At 45.1% G+C, this 15,656-nt stretch overlaps 1 protein-coding gene across 6 annotated transcripts in view; it reads left to right on the forward strand.

The window, feature by feature from the left end:
* The window catches only part of LOC144770954 (uncharacterized), a 113,488-nt gene that overhangs the window by 58,372 nt on the left and 39,460 nt on the right, over positions 1 to 15,656 (forward strand). For 3 of the 6 annotated variants that reach the window (XM_078655802.1, XM_078655801.1, XM_078655800.1), the window contains 2 exons: positions 450 to 586; positions 3,794 to 3,889. The gene's annotated coding sequence lies outside the window, so the exon portion shown is untranslated. The remainder of the gene's footprint in view (positions 1 to 449; positions 587 to 3,793; positions 3,890 to 15,656) is intronic. The other 3 variants (XM_078655799.1, XM_078655798.1, XM_078655797.1) reach the window with 1 other exon arrangement.

The raw sequence follows: 15,656 nt of genomic DNA on the forward strand, positions 1-15,656 counted from the left end.
ACTTCTTTGTGTTTAATCACAAAACCTAGGTGTTCCAAGAGATTTATTGCGAGGGCAGTGTGTCGTGAAGCGACCTCTCTGGATTCGGCCATTATCAAGATGTCATCGAGATAGAGAATTAGCCTCACCCCCTTGTTCCTCAGCCACCCTGCTATTGGACGAAGAACCTTGGTGAAACACCAAGTGGCCGATGAAAGACCGAAGGGCAGGCTGCAAAACTGCCAAAGCTTGCCCTCCCAAAAGAACTGGAGAAATTTCTGATGAGGGGGCCAGATCGGAATGGTCAAGTAAGCATCCTTGAGATCTAGGCGAGTAAGCCAGTCCCCCTTTCTCAAGACGTCTCTGAGAAGATGGATTCCCTCCATTTTGAAATGGCGGTAAACCACTCACTGGTTCATGTCTTTGAGATTTATGACGGGCCTCATTTTTTTGTCTTTCTTCTCTACCAGAAAGACGTTGCTGACAAAGCCAATTTCTTCCCCCTCCCGGATTGCATCTTCGGCAAAAAGGTCTCTCAGCTCTTGGGACACTAAAGTGGAATCCTTCTGGGAGAAGCGGATTTCTTGGGGGAATCTTCTCTGAACAGGTAAGTCTACGAACTCTATTTTGTAACCCTTCACGGTGTCTAGCACCCAAGGGTCCTGACTCACCATGGTCCAAATCCCAGAGAAAAGGGCTAGTCTCCCGCCCACCTTTATAGGGGTATCTGAAAGGTCTTTGGGAGCTCTTACCTGTAGAAAAGCCTCCTGCCTTCCTTTCACCTCTGAATCCTCTACCTCTGAACCTTTGTCTTTGGGGAAAGAAGGATGGCTGGAAACCATATCCGGATTGGGAGGACCTTCCTCCGCGTCCTCCAAAGTGCCTTGTTGAAAATTTCCACGGCCGGGGAATCGACCCCGCATCCTCCCGGCCCGTGAAAAAACTCTATTGTTAAACACCTTCTTAATATCCTTCTGCGATTTCTGAATGTAGTTAAAAACTCCCACATACTTTGCCATTTCTCTGATGAATTCTTCCCCGAAGAGAAGCCCCTGAGAGGATGCACCCCTTCTTTGGAGGCCAGTTCGGCCAATTTGGGGTTGATTTTCAAGAGTACGCTCTTACGCCTTTCATTGGAAAGTGCGGTATTTGCGTTGCCTAAAAGGCAGATCGCCCTTTGTGCCCACTGGCGCAGTTCTCTTGGGTCAATGGGAGTATCAGAAACGTATGCCCCTTCCGCCAGCTCGAACATTTTGGTGAGTGGACCCGTGATGTCCAAGAGCTTGTCTTGGCAGGATTTCAGACCCTTATCAAGTCCCCTCCTGGGGTCCTTCCCGGTTTTTGCAATGAAAGCCACCACCTTACTGTCCAGTTCAGGGGTCATAGCTATTTTGTCGGGAAGGGAGGGTCGGGGACATTCAGATCTCAAACGAGTTCTGACCTCCTTTGGCATTTCCTTTCGGAGCCAAAAGGAGAGATATTCACCAATGTGTTGGGACGGGGTGCATTCTGGTGAAAGGGGATGTTTGATAAGGAGTGGGTCAAACATGTGTTCCCCAAAGGGGTCCAGTATTCCCATTCTAGACCCAGAGGCTCCTGATGCCTCACCTGAAGTCTCTCTGATTTTGCCTTCCTCTTCATCAGAATTGAAATCTGAGGAGCAAGAGAGTTCAATTTCGTCCTCTAATCCATCGTCACTATCGATGGAGATAGGAAGGTTCGGGCCTTCTGACTGCCCATCCAGTGTGCCCGAGGCACCATTATTGTCATCGCCAGAGCGTGAATTCAAATAGCCAGGGTTGGAGCTCCTGGACTTTTTGGCACCTTCAGGGGAGTTAGTAATAATCTGTCTCTTCCTCTGGCTAGTTGTAGCCTTGCTAGAATCCCCTTGAGCTCTCTTGTGTTGCCACCCTGGTTTGGAAAGTGATTGCAACTTTTTATTAATGGTGTCGTCCAGAGACCACATGACCCTGTCTAAGGCCTTATTAAGTCCCTCCAATTTGTCTTCCATACTGGAGGTAGAGGGTTCAGAAGCCATAGTAAAAAGCTGGGTCTGGAAGCTGGGTGAGAAATGAATACTAACTGACAGAAACAGGAATGTTGGCAACAAAATGGAGGTGAGTAGTTATGGTAACAGTATTAGGTGCGAAGGAACTTCCTTTAATACAAGATAGTTAATTTTCTATTACCACGGTACTTAGTTGTCTCTTTTTTTTTTTTTTTTTTTAAGGAACTTTCCTCTAATACAGGGCAGTCCTTTTTCTATTATCGTGTAACAGAAGCTCTAAAGAAAGCTGACTATCTTTCTGGTTTAAAAAAAAAAAATGTATTTGGTCAATAGTGTAGCGTAATGGAGCACTCAGCGCCGAGGGAGGCGTGAATCGGTCTCACTAGGAGGTAAGAGAAAGCTTCAAAGCAAAACTAATGTGGGATCAGCAGACGACAGAGGCCTCCGGGCGTAGAGACGGAGACCTCCGTTGACTTTCGTCACCACGGCAACCCTCCGCGGCCCTCTCGATCTCCGAGAGAGGCCGGGGTTGCTATGGAGACAAAAGCAACGCCGGAGCAGGCAGCTCGGGCCGGCATTTGAAAGACGCCGGCCCCGATGAAGAAGGGGTTCCCTCAGCCTGAAAGGGCAGAGGAAAGGTGGAAAGGGAAGAGGGGGTGGGTGGATGTGAGAAAACCTCTGAGAAAGTCTCTGTTCGAATTGAGACGCGGCGAGGCACGCAGCGAGCAAAAGGCTTTAGAAGCACGGGGGAGGCGAGAAAGGGGGCACCCCCCCAAGAAATCATGAAGATCCCTCGGGTCCGAAAGAACAGCAAAGTAAAGGCACAAGAGGGCCACAGTAAAATCAATGCTGTATGAGCGAGTAGACAAGGTACAACTAGCACAGAAAGTTAGTGCTGCTTAGAGTGCAAGGGGAGCACAGTCACTCTATCACAAACCTCCCATAGCCAAGATCAAAGCAGTCCAAAGAAGAATACCATGTAAGAAGATAAAACATGGGTACTTATCTTGTGAGCAGCAGCGACAAAGAAGGGAGACCACTGCGTGCACATGGACTATATACCTGGTTGGAATGTTCATTAAAGTTCCTTTCATTTCCTTTCATTGTTGCTGCTGTGAGCAAAGCAATAAAGGAGATTGCATAATATTGGCCTCCGTGTCATGCCATAAAACCACATATTAAAAGCACAAACTAGACTGAGGGTACCATTACAGACAAACTAACACCTCAAGCTAAAAAAGAAGCAGCAGGGAGAGAGAGAAAAAACATACTTGATGTCCGGTGGAGCAGGAGGCCAGCCGGAGTGGTTTCAATTTGAGTGACTAAGCACTGGCTCCCTATATTGCAAAGAGTCCAGTTCAAATCTCTCTGCATAGTCTTTAAGGCCCTGCATGGGTCCGGACCTAAACTAATGCAGAAGAAATTTGCCTCATATGTTCCTGGCAGGAGCCTTTGCTCCTTCTCAGCCAGAATGGTGAGGGTGCTAAGATATAAAAATAAAAAAAATCAGGACGTTGGGCTTTTACTACCTCTGCTGTCCGACTATGGAACAGCCTCCCATTTGAGTTGAGACAGCTGGCGGACCTTCTTTTATTCAGGACGAGGTTAAAGACTTGCCTCTTCCCCAGTGCATAATTTTACTACTCTGACGAGACCCCTCAGTATGGGCCCAGCTGGGCACACATATGCTAGCGCCAGGATGCCTGTCAGGTGATAGTGCACAGTATCAATGTTGAAAATAAATAAATAAATAAAAAGCCAGGTCGGTGTCCGTATTCTGATGGCCATTCTTCATGTTCTTTTCAGGACTCTGACGACAGGATAGAAAATAGGAGTCAACGCGATTACAGACACAGAGACAACTGTACGATACGAAAGAGAGAATCAGGACAAAGTACTGAGGTTAGTATAAAGAAAGAAAGAAGAGAAAAGTCCTGACTCTAAAATATATATATTACATTACAGCTTACCCTGTACCAGAAGGAATCGTTTGGGAGAAAGTCCCTTACTTGATTCTATCTACTGAGATCTTACAATTACAAAATGTTACAAAATCTCAATGTATGATATTATAACGTCCGGATCCATGGGATATTTAGAGAGTAAAAAGAATGATATCCAATTTGGAAGCATGCACTACCCTTGACTGTGAAGACTTTTATTTGAATGCTTACAATTATAAAGAAATGTATTATCATTACTGCCCTCACCATTACCTTCACAGTACTAGCTCTCCCAGTAAAATATGCAACTGCGCTCAGTGGAAATCCTTCAGTACACCCTCCTGCAGGCTGTACTGCAAACCATATGAAGACCGTCCCCTATTTCTCTGGTGAAAACAGAGCAAACCCTTTTTTATTACTAGCAGACACCCTGGCCGGCATGAAAGCAAACATTGACGAGCACTCAATTCATTCTGATGAATTCAAAAGCTTTTATGTCAAACAACAGAAGAGTGTCGTCCGGGAAAAGTCTGGTTAAGCACAGCCTTAGAGAAGGATGAAATCAACCTAAAAGTTCACAATGGAAGTCACTTCTTTAGAAGCCCTCACTCACCACCCTGGGTGGTGACATGCTTCATCATCGGGCCCACCAGGAAAAGCCGAATGCTTCCCTGGTGTGCTACAACGCCAGATTACTGCGGAGCTGTTTTTTTGTGACAATAGTGTGAAAGAATGGGTGGTTTAAAAATGCCAGAAGCTGTACCGTACAAAAAACTTTATTCTGTGGTCAGCCAGACATTAATTAAAATATATGTGTCGGGGAAATTTACCAACTAATGTGTTGGGTATTTCCACTTAAAGTGGGGTCGACATGTTTCTGCCCGTCTATGTGTAAATTTTACTGGGCTTTCATCAGGACCGTGTAACAATGTACCTTGGTGGTGTGGGCGCGCTAAGGCCCACCCTTTACCAGAGGACGTGAAAGTTAAAATTCTGTGTAAAAATAGGTGCAAAAAGAACACATCAGAAAAAGTGAGTGTTCCTTCGGATTTAGAGGAACCTGTGGTCTGAAAGAAAATGACAAACACACAAAGAAGACAACAACATGACATTAATATGGTAGGTCTGGAACGTATTTTGCAACAACTGGTCTATGTACACTGTGCTTGGGCTAGTCAATATACGTGCCCGTGGTGCCATATAATGCTACATTAGTGCCTGAAACGCTGTCCTGGCATACAGGCAGTCTTGGGGCATGCACTGAGGCAAAGAGAGATCGCCGACTGACAGGATAGTTAATTTAACATCACTCGTGGTTCAGCGACCAATGTGCACGAATGCGGGGCTGGTGGTGATGTAATGAAGGGTTAACTCTAAACAAAAGATTAAAATAAGTGGAGGAATTCTCACTTGTTATTTAAAAGATCCACCTACCATGGGTCTCGGGAGGGGGGTGGTGGCAACAATAGCACACCCTGGAAAAGGATATAGAGGTTAGATGCACGGTGGAAAAAGAACACAGGTTATAGGTTACTTAGCTGAGCGCTGATCTGAGAGATGGTCTTACGCCCGCAACGCCAAACACCCGCTCGGCACCTAGCTACTCCTTCTGCCGGACCCCGTGGATGGAGTCCCGGAAGCGGAGCAGTGGTAATGAGGAGTGCCCGCGGGGCTGCGGGCGTGGCTTGGCCGTGTGAGCGGCCAATTGGTGAGAGCGAGGCGAGGCAAGCGTGAGGTGATGTTCGCGCGTGGGCCTCCAATTACCGAGCAGTTTGAAAGCGAGGCTTGGAATACAAGCCCTCGCATGGTTGTCACCGCAACCGCAAATTGCTAGCGCGGATGAGGTTTGGAAAATGCTGTGTTATACATGGGTACAACGTTGGCCAGGCCCAAATATTGAGCCACTGGTCGGTTTTATGAAAAAACGAGAGACCGGGAGTGAGGGTAAACGGCACTCATTTTGGCAAGGAGGTGGGTCCGGTCAGTTGGAGCCAATTCAAGCGCATCTCCTTACATGCAGGATGTCCTTGGCAGAGACTAGTGGACGAAGCAGACAGAGCGAGCCCTCCTAGGAAAAGACAGGAGAGGTCTCCGGAGGCCAGGCGCCACAGGTCTCGCTTTCCGAGACGCGAGGACCACACTGGGAGATCGAGAGAAGTGAGGATTTCTAAGCATCGGCGGCGTAGGAGAACACCATCTACGTCCTCGTCTTCCTCCACCCGATCCTCCAAGAGGGATTACTCTCCCACACTATCGGATAGCCCATCTACCAGGGTCTCTCCCATAGACGATATTGCCACCTACCATGAGGTTTTACAAAGAGGTGCAGAAAAGCTTAACATTGGGATGTCTGTCCCGCAAGTCACGACAACAGTGATTTTCGAAACTCTTCATAAGAAGTCAGAATCTCGACCTCTGCTGCCAGTGGTTCCTGGGATCCCTGACCCAGTCATGGACACGTTTCTAACACCGGCAACCATTAAGGCGGTTCCGGCTCGTCTCTGGAAAAAATATAAGCCGGCTACCTCAGCCAGTCTTCGTCAAGACAGATACTCTTGCAGACTCTGTCATTGTGGCAGCAGCGAAAAAGACACATGCTGTTTCGGCCACTTCTTCTGTTCCGCCTGACAAAGACAGCAGGACCCAGGACTCGTGGGGTCGCATGGTCTGCACTTCCGTTGCAGCTTCTCTTAAAGTCCCCAGCGCGGCTGCGTTGCTTGGCAGGTATGACAGATCTCTTTGGGACTCTTTGGAGCGTTTCCAAACCAAACTCCCAAAGGAAGACAAGAAAGATTTAGCAGAGAAAGTCACAGAGGGATCTCTGGTGGCTAACCAGGCAATCAGCACAGCGGCAGATGGTGCGGTGTTATCAGCGCACTCTTACGCGCATGGTGTATGCGCCAGAAGATCCTCCTGGTTGCGGCTAACAGGGCTTAAGCCAGACGTGCAGCAAAGGATCATGAACCTCCCGTTCTCCGGCTCTTCTCTCTTCGGCTCCCACGCTGACGAAGAGATGACTAGGATGAAGACCGAGTTGGACACGGTCAAGGCAGTTGGGCTGGAGGGGGAGAAGAAAAAAGAATTTAAGCGCCGCTACAAATCCAACCGTGGCAAAGGGCCTCAACAGAGGGTTCAAACCCCTCAGTGGTCCCAAAATAAGAACCAGGGGAAGACCCAGTTTCGTGGAGGAAAGTCCAACAGAGGTAGAGGTGGTCACCAGCAGCCGTCCTCTACCACGACGAGAGGAGGGAAGTTCTGAGCAGTGGCTTCCTCTGCCTCCGTTGCCCACTCCAGTGGGAGGAAGTGCTTCTCAACATCTAGCAGAGTGGGCCAGCATCTCAAAAGATCGCTGGGTGCTGAATATACTGAGCAATGGATATGCGCTACGTTTCCGAGCGCTTCCGAAGGACATTCCACCAAAAAAAAGTCTCGTCCCCATCAATTGCAGCTGCTTTGAAAAGAGGTGAGAGCTCTTCTCCAAAAGCAGGCGATAGAGGAGTTTCCACCCTCCCAAAGAGGAAAAGGAGTTTACTCCAGATACTTTCTCGTCCCCGAAAAAGATCAGGAGGGCAAGTTTCGACCAATTCTGGACCTTAGACTACTGAACAAAGGCATAGTGAAGGAAACGTTTCGCATGTTGGCCCTTCACCAAATATGTCCACATCTGCAAGTAGGAGATTGGATGTGTTCGGTGGACCTCCAAGATGCGTACTTCCATATCTCCATCGTAAAACGACATCGGAAGTACCTGCGGTTTGTGGTCGGTCACAAACATTACCAGTACAAGGTTCTGCCCTTTGGTCTGAAGTCCGCTCCGCGAGTCTTCACCAAATGCATGGCAGTGGTGGCAGCTTTTCTTCACAGAAAAGGACTTTTCGTATATCCATACTTGGACGACTGGCTGCTAAAAGGTCCTTCCCCACTGCAAGTGAGTCACGACCTCCAGTTCTGCCTGCAGCAGTTGCTCGACCTCGGGCTGCATGTCAACAGGGACAAGTCTGTGCAGCAGCCCGCCCAGACCATTCACTATCTCGGCTCCGTTCTGGACACAGGCGTGGGAAGAGCATGTCCTTCGGAGGAGAGACTGTCTTCCATGAAGCACAGATGCAGGCTTCTGCTCCAAGCGATCGGTAGTGATAGACGCATCTCTGTAAGGCTAGGGCGTGCACATGGGATGCCTCCAGATTCAAGGACTGTGGTCGGCAAAAGAACAGACCTACCACATCAACATGCTGGAACTCCGGGCAGTACATCTAGCTCTGAAAGCTTTCCTGCCTGCGATCGAGTCCGATTCAGTCCTGGTCCAGACAGACAACACGACGACCATGTTCTACCTGAACAAGCAAGGTGGAACTCAGTCACGTCCACTCTCCCTGGAGTCTCAGACCATCTGGCACTGGCTGCTCGCCCGGAACCTCTCGGTGGTGGCGGTGCATCTTCCAGGAGAGTTAAACGTCAAGGCAGACGCTCTCAGCAGGCACTTCGAAGATCAGCCAGACTGGGTGCTGCAAGACGAGGTGGTGGCAGACCTTTTTCATCGTTGGGGTCGTCCGGAAATAGATCTCTTCGCGGACGACGAAAACACAAAATGCCACGCCTTCGCATCCAGATTCCACCGTCCAGGGACAAGAGGGAATGCTCTTTTGATGGGTTGGTCAGGGACATTTGCCTACGCCTTTCCTCCGCTGCCCCTGATACCGAAGATGGTGTCCAAGCTACTTAGATCCAACTTGACCATGATTCTGATAGCTCCGGCTGGCCACGGCAGTGGTGGGACCCGAACCTTCTACATCAGTCAGTACTCCCGCACAGGAGACTTCCTTGCAGGCCGGACCTGCTGTCCAAGATGGGAGGGAGGATTCTTCATACCAACCTTCCCTCACTGAGCTTGACAGCATGGCTCCTGAAGTCCTACAATACGGACATTTAAATCTGCCTCCGGATTGTATGCATATTTTAAAGGAAGCGAAAAGACCATCCACAAGAACGTCATATGCGTTTAAATGGAAGAGGTTTTTTCTTTGGTGTAGAGAGCATCACTTTGATCCCACGAAGGGACAGGAGGATGTTATTCACCCTTACCTTCTGTACCTAGCAAGATCTGGTCTTAAGTATGCTTCGATCAGAGTGCATTTGTCTGCCATTACAGCTTACAGGAAGTCACCTAGTCAGCCCTCCTTTTTCCAAATGCAGGTGGTTAAGGACTTCTTACAGGGGCTAAAGAAAGTGTATCCCCCTGTTAGAAACCCTTCGCCTCGTGGGAGTTGAACCTGGTGTTATCTAAGTTGATGGGCCCTCCCTTTGAGCCCATCCACAGAGCTTCCTTGCAGCACCTATCTTGGAAGGCCGCTTTTCTAGTAGCGATTACATCAGCGCGCAGAGTAAGCGACATACAAGCGTTATGTGCCAATGAGCCTTACACTGTTTTCCACCATAACAGAGTAGTCTTGAGGGCACATCCTTCTTTTCTCCCTAAGGTGGTGTCTGATTTTCACATCAATCAGTCCATTTCCCTGCCATCTTTCTTCCCTGATCCGGCGACTCCAGCTGAGCGGTCGCTTCATTCCTTAGATCTTAAAAGAGTACTCAAGTTCTACTTACAGAGTACAAAAGAGATAAGGAAGACAGATCAATTGTTTGTTAATTATGGCGCCATGAGAAATGACTTCCCAGCCGCTAAGAGATCCATTTCTAGATGGATTGTTTCATGCATTACCTTAGCTAATCAGCTGGCGAAAAGGCCCTTACCTTTATCTCCCAAGGCTCATTCCACCAGGGGGAAAGCGGAGACTGTTGCATTCTTGCATGATGTCCCTATGTCAGAAATTTGCAAGGCTGCAACCTAGAAATCAGTTCATACTTTTACGAGGCACTACTGCCTAGAGTCTGATTCCAGGGCTGATGCTCAAGTAGGACAGGCCTCCTTGAGGAATCTGTTTGGATAGTGGTTTTTTACTCTATCCTAGCTTGGTGTTTTTAACTAAGCTTACTAAATATATTTACTGTATTTTTCCTTTGCCCGCAGGGAGATGAGGTGAGTCTCGATATTGTTAGCCTCTTAGTTTCATGGTTTTTTCAGTCTCCGCAAAGAACAACTGACCTAACTGTCACCCCTGAGGCATGATGGGGAGCTGGGGGTCAGGAGTGCCTTAAAGGCACGGTGTCAGTTTATTGCATGCAGCTACAGGTTAGCTTTTCAGTCTTTTTAGACTGTGTGTTTGCAATGCAGCCTGTGTTTTAGAAGAATGTCTACTGTTTTCTGAGCATTAAAACAGTTCCAAAACAAACTTTATTGTTGTTTCTCATGTTTCTAATGCATGTATTCATGTATGGTGGAAATTATTTACAGCATGATTCAGCTCTAGTGTTTATTAGGCTGCAATTGCTTTTTTTACATATATATATATATATATATATATATATATATATATATATATATATATATATATATATATATATATATATATATATATATATATATATATATATATATATATATATATATATATATATATATTCCCAACAAAGCGATCCTTCAGCATTCAGAGCGCTCCGCAGTGTGTGCCAGCCCCAAGGCTGGATCCAAGCCCAATATTAATTATATTCACAAAATGGGCAGCACAACCGGATACTTCTAAGAAGCTTTATTGCTTATCACACAACACCCCACCGACGCGTTTCAGCCTCACGGCTTTTCTCACGGTCAGTAAGTCCTTTCTTACTTTCCAGTTATATACTGCCCCAACCTAGCCTTCAGGTGGCATTGTGGGATATGTAGTTTTTTACTGAAAGTGTCAAAAACGATTAAAAACATTGGAAAAAGGACAAGTGTGTAACAGAGTATGTTTGTTAAGTACAAAACATAAACTAGTGCTTTTAAACTTGGCTTTTGCTGGCAAAATTAAATGCTCAAAAATAATTATAAATCAGTAATCAGGGTATAGTACCCAATAATACTTGATTATATATTCAGTTCAGCGCATTGTTCATTCTACTCCAGATGTATATGGAGATCTTCCCCAAAATTCATTCCTCTTGGGTGTTTTTGTTCGGAACCGGACAATCAGACGAGATTCTATTTGTCGGAGCAGTCGAGTTGTATCTCCTCCTCTTTCTGGTTTTGTGAGCATTTTGAGTCCGTAATAGTTCATTGCTCGCCAATCCCCATTTTGACAGATACTCAAATGTTTTGCAGCAGCATACAGCATATTAGAGTTTTTTACTGCACGGATATGTTCCAGTATCCTTTTCTTGAGCATACAGGTTGTACAACCTATATATTTCATCCCACACCTGCACTCAATGACATAGACCACATTTTTAGATGTACACGTGATGAATTGTTTGATGGGCATGCTTTTTCCATCCGGATCCACCACACTCTTCATTCTTTTCCCTATTTTGCAAGCTTTACATGACATACAGGGTTTGAAGCCTATATTTTGTTCCGTCCACCATTTAGTTTGTTGTTTGGTTTGGAAAAAGCTTTTCACCAATAGGTTTTGTAAGGATGTGTTTTTTTTGTACGTGATGGAAGGATGTACCCCAGCCATTGCGCCTATGTCTGGATCACTGGTTATTAAATGCCAATATTTCTTCATCTTTTTGGCAATTATTCCGCTCTCCTTGCTGTATGTAGTTATGAATCTAGGCGGGTCTTTATCCTGGGGGGGTTTTGGTTTCTCAATTAAGGTCTGTGCTCTACTCAGTTTGTCCACTTTGTTTTTACAGTTCTTTAAAACATAGTTTTTATATCCTCTTGATTGGAATCTCGTCGTACATTCTTCTATTTTTTTCTCTGCATCTTGTGGATTGGAGCAGTTTCTTTTCAGACGAACGAATTCTCCGTAAGGAATGCTTCTGACCAATGCTTTGGGATGAAAGCTTGTGCTGTGCAGCACACTATTCGTCGCAGTCTGCTTACGGAACAATGTGGTTTCAATTTTACCATTTGAGATGTAAACTTTGGTATCGAGAAACTCTATTTCTCTCTTGTTTGTGACACAGGTGAATTGTAGACCAATTTCATTTCTATTTAATCTGGTGAAATATTTTTGAAAGAGTTCATCACTGCCTTTCCAGATTAAAAAAAGGTCATCGATGTACCTGACCCAAAGAATTATCCTATCCAAATCATCCTGATAATTGTCATTCCAAGCTGTTGTTTTTTCCCACCATCCCATGGTGACATTTGCAAAGTTGGGGGAAAATGAAATCCCCATGGCTGTACCACATTCTTGTCTGTATAAATCGTTGTTGAAAAGAAACACATTATTCTTCAAACATATCTCTATCATATTCAGCAGCATTGAAGTATGTTCCAGTTCCTTCACACTCTGTTGTTGTAGGAAATATTTGCAGGCTTGTATTCCCACGTCATGTCTGATGGATGTATACAATGACACGACGTCAATTGTCACTAAAAGATAATCCGGGTCCCAGTTTACATTCATTAATGTTCTCAAGAAATCCCCGGTATCTTTCAGATATGATGGCATACTCTGTGCGATCGGAGCAAGAAAGGTATCCACATACCTCGAGACATTCTCATAGATTGAGTTACATGAAGAGACAATCGGTCTCCCTGGTGGCTTGATCAGTGTCTTATGGATCTTGGGTAAAAAGTAAATGCATGGCGTGATAGGATGCTCAGTTGTCATAAATTTCTTTTCATCCTCATTAATTAACCCTTTAGTATAGTATCCATTTAATAAATCCTTTAGATCTGATGTCATTTTGGGAATTGGATTAGTATTCAGTTTGCTGTAATGTTCAGTGATGTTCAGCTGTCTCTCAGCCTCTTTGATATAATCACTGGTGTCCATGATCACGATGTTGCCCCCCTTATCCGCGGGTTTTATTGTTATATTTGCATTGTCCATTAGGGTCTGAATGGCCTTGCGTTCTTGCTTAGAGAGATTTTCTTTTTTGTTGTCCCTTGTTTTAATTAGGTTATCAATTTCTTCTGTCACTGCATCTGCAAACATATCAATTTTGTTTCCCGGCGATAGGACTGGATAAAATCTAGACTTTCTCTTTAATCCAGTATTTTTGCTGGAATTAGTTTTGATGTTCATTTGTTCGAGCATTTGTACATCTGTCACGGTTTCTCCCATCGGGTTGTACAATAGTTCAAATGTTTCTCTCAAATACCTGATCTGAACATCAAAACTAATTCCAGCAAAAATACTGGATTTTGTGAATATATATATATATATATATCGCCAGTAGGTGTATATATAGTTAGGATTGATTTCCATAGGGAAATCGCAACATTCTATTGGGGATAACTTTGACGCCGGTTGAGGAATCTGCCTGAATTGTTCAGCAACTTTGCCTCGCGGCGCTCCGGTCCTTCCCTGAAAGTTTGGGGTGGATCCGTCAAGCGGGGGCCGAGATAAAAGGGGGGTCCCAAAATGTGTTTTCCCCATGTTAATTTCCATAGGGCGGTCGGTCGCACTTTTAGCTCGAACGGCTGAATGGATTTTCACCAAACTTGGCAAAATTGTAGGGACTGGTAGCCCGATGTGCCTTTGCTATGTCTCAAGATATGTGCTCCAGTGGATTTTGAGTAATTTAGGTTAAAAAAAATGTATATATCTATAGCAGCTTACGTGTAAGCTTACTGTAAGCTTACCTTTTGAGCTCGAGAAGCATTCTGATTGGCTGCCAATGTCTGTCAACACTCCAAAACAGAAACTGTTGGCAGCCATCTTGTGCCTCGGTAGACTGAGGCACAGGAAAGCAGAAAAACAAACGTGTAGAACTCAAAAAAGGGGCAGGGTAGAAGCACCCCAACCCTATAGACCTGCTCAGGGGGTCCCACAAGGACCCCCAAGGCAAAAAAAATTTTTACAAAATTTTAAATCGCGGGGTACGCGCACGCGTACCCCAACATTTACAAAAAAAAATTAAAAACAATTTTTTTTTGCCTTTGGGGTCTTTGTGGGACCAAAAATGGTGGATGGGACTGGCACCGCTGGGTAGTTGCTGTTGGATGCTGGAGTACTATGCTTGCGTGCTACCGAGGAATCGCTGTCTGTGCCTCACAGCGTGGGTAAACTCAAGGACTAATGCAAAGCTTCCCCTAGCAGAGGGGAAGACTCCTCCGTGCACTGCTTAGAAGACTGAGTCTTAACTCTATTAATCCAAACCAAGATAGAGGTTTAAACAATGATGTGTAGATTCAAAGTGTTTGATTATTCTTCAAGTGCGCATTTATTTCTCTTATCTCTGCATGAGCCACAAGAGAGCCGACACACGCGGCAGCGGCAGCGTTTTCCTAAGTAATCCCCTGATAAAGGGCTGCCAGAAAGCCCGAAATGCATTGGGAAATCTGGGAAATATGACTTTATCTCGGAAGCATTGAGATTATGATGCTACATAATCTGTTATAACCATGAAGTTGAATGAGTTATATGATTAATTGGAAAAAGAGAAATAAATGCGCACTTGAAGAATAATCAAACACTTTGAATCTACACATCATTGTTTAAACCTCTATCTTGGTTTGGATTAATAGAGTTAAGACTCAGTCTTCTAAGCAGTGCACGGAGGAGTCTTCCCCTCTGCTAGGGGAAGCTTTGCATTAGTCTTTGTGGGACCCCTGAGCAGGCCTAGGGGGTCGGGGTGATTCTACTCTGGCCCCTTCGCGAGTTTCACACCTTTGTTTCACTGCTTTCTTGTGCCTTCGTTCTAACAAGGCACAAGATGGCTGCCAACACTTCCTGGTTTTGAGTGTTGACAGACAGTGGCAGCCGATCAGCATGCCTTCCCGAGAAAGATGCATGGTCATTGGCTGTCAACACTTCTAACCAGGAGGTGTTGGCATCTATCTTGTGCTAGTGTTGACAGACAGTGACAGCCAATCAGCATGCCTTCCCGAGAAAGCGGCATGCTCATTGGCTGTCAACACTTCTAACCAGGAAGTGTTGGCATCCATCTTGGGTCTTAATAGACTGAGGCACAAAAAAGCAGAAAAACAAACGTGTAGAACACAAAAAGGGGGCAGGGTAGAAACACCCTGACCCCTTAGGGTGCTCAGGTGGTCCCACTAGGATATTAATATATTTAAACGTTATCCGCTAATAGAATTAGCATTTAAAAAACCTTTGAAATTCACTGAAAAAAACATAGGTTTCAGGCCATGTATAGTTAGGAATTAGCATTTAAAAAACCTTTGAAATTCATTTAAAAAACCTTGCAAATTCACTGAAAAAACCATAGGTTTCAGGCCTTATATAGTTAGGAATTAGCATTTAAAAAACCTTTGAAATTCACTGAAAAAACCATAGGTTTCAGACCTTATATAGTTAGGAATTAGCATTAAAAAAACGTCTGAATATATAAAAACGTTATCCGCTAATAGAATTAGCATTTAAAAAACCTTGCAAATTCACTGAAAAAACCATAGGTTTCAGGTCATATATAGTTAAGTATTAGCATTTAAAAAACCTTGGAAATTCACTGACAAAACCATAGGTTTCAGGTCATATATAGTTAGGTATTAGCATTTAAAAAACCATTGAAATTCACTCAAAAACCTATACGTTTTAGTGGTGTTATAGTTAGCTGGACATTTTACTCATACAAAACCATTGAAATTGCTCCTATATAGTTAGTTGGACTAACTATATTTCGCGCACCCGCAATCCACTGCTGATGATGTCACATATTACATCATTCATGACATGGTCAGTGACATCACTGATGACATCACTGATGAC

This window comes from Lissotriton helveticus, chromosome 7 (assembly GCF_964261635.1).
Source record: "Lissotriton helveticus chromosome 7, aLisHel1.1, whole genome shotgun sequence".
NCBI lineage: Eukaryota > Metazoa > Chordata > Amphibia > Caudata > Salamandridae > Lissotriton > Lissotriton helveticus.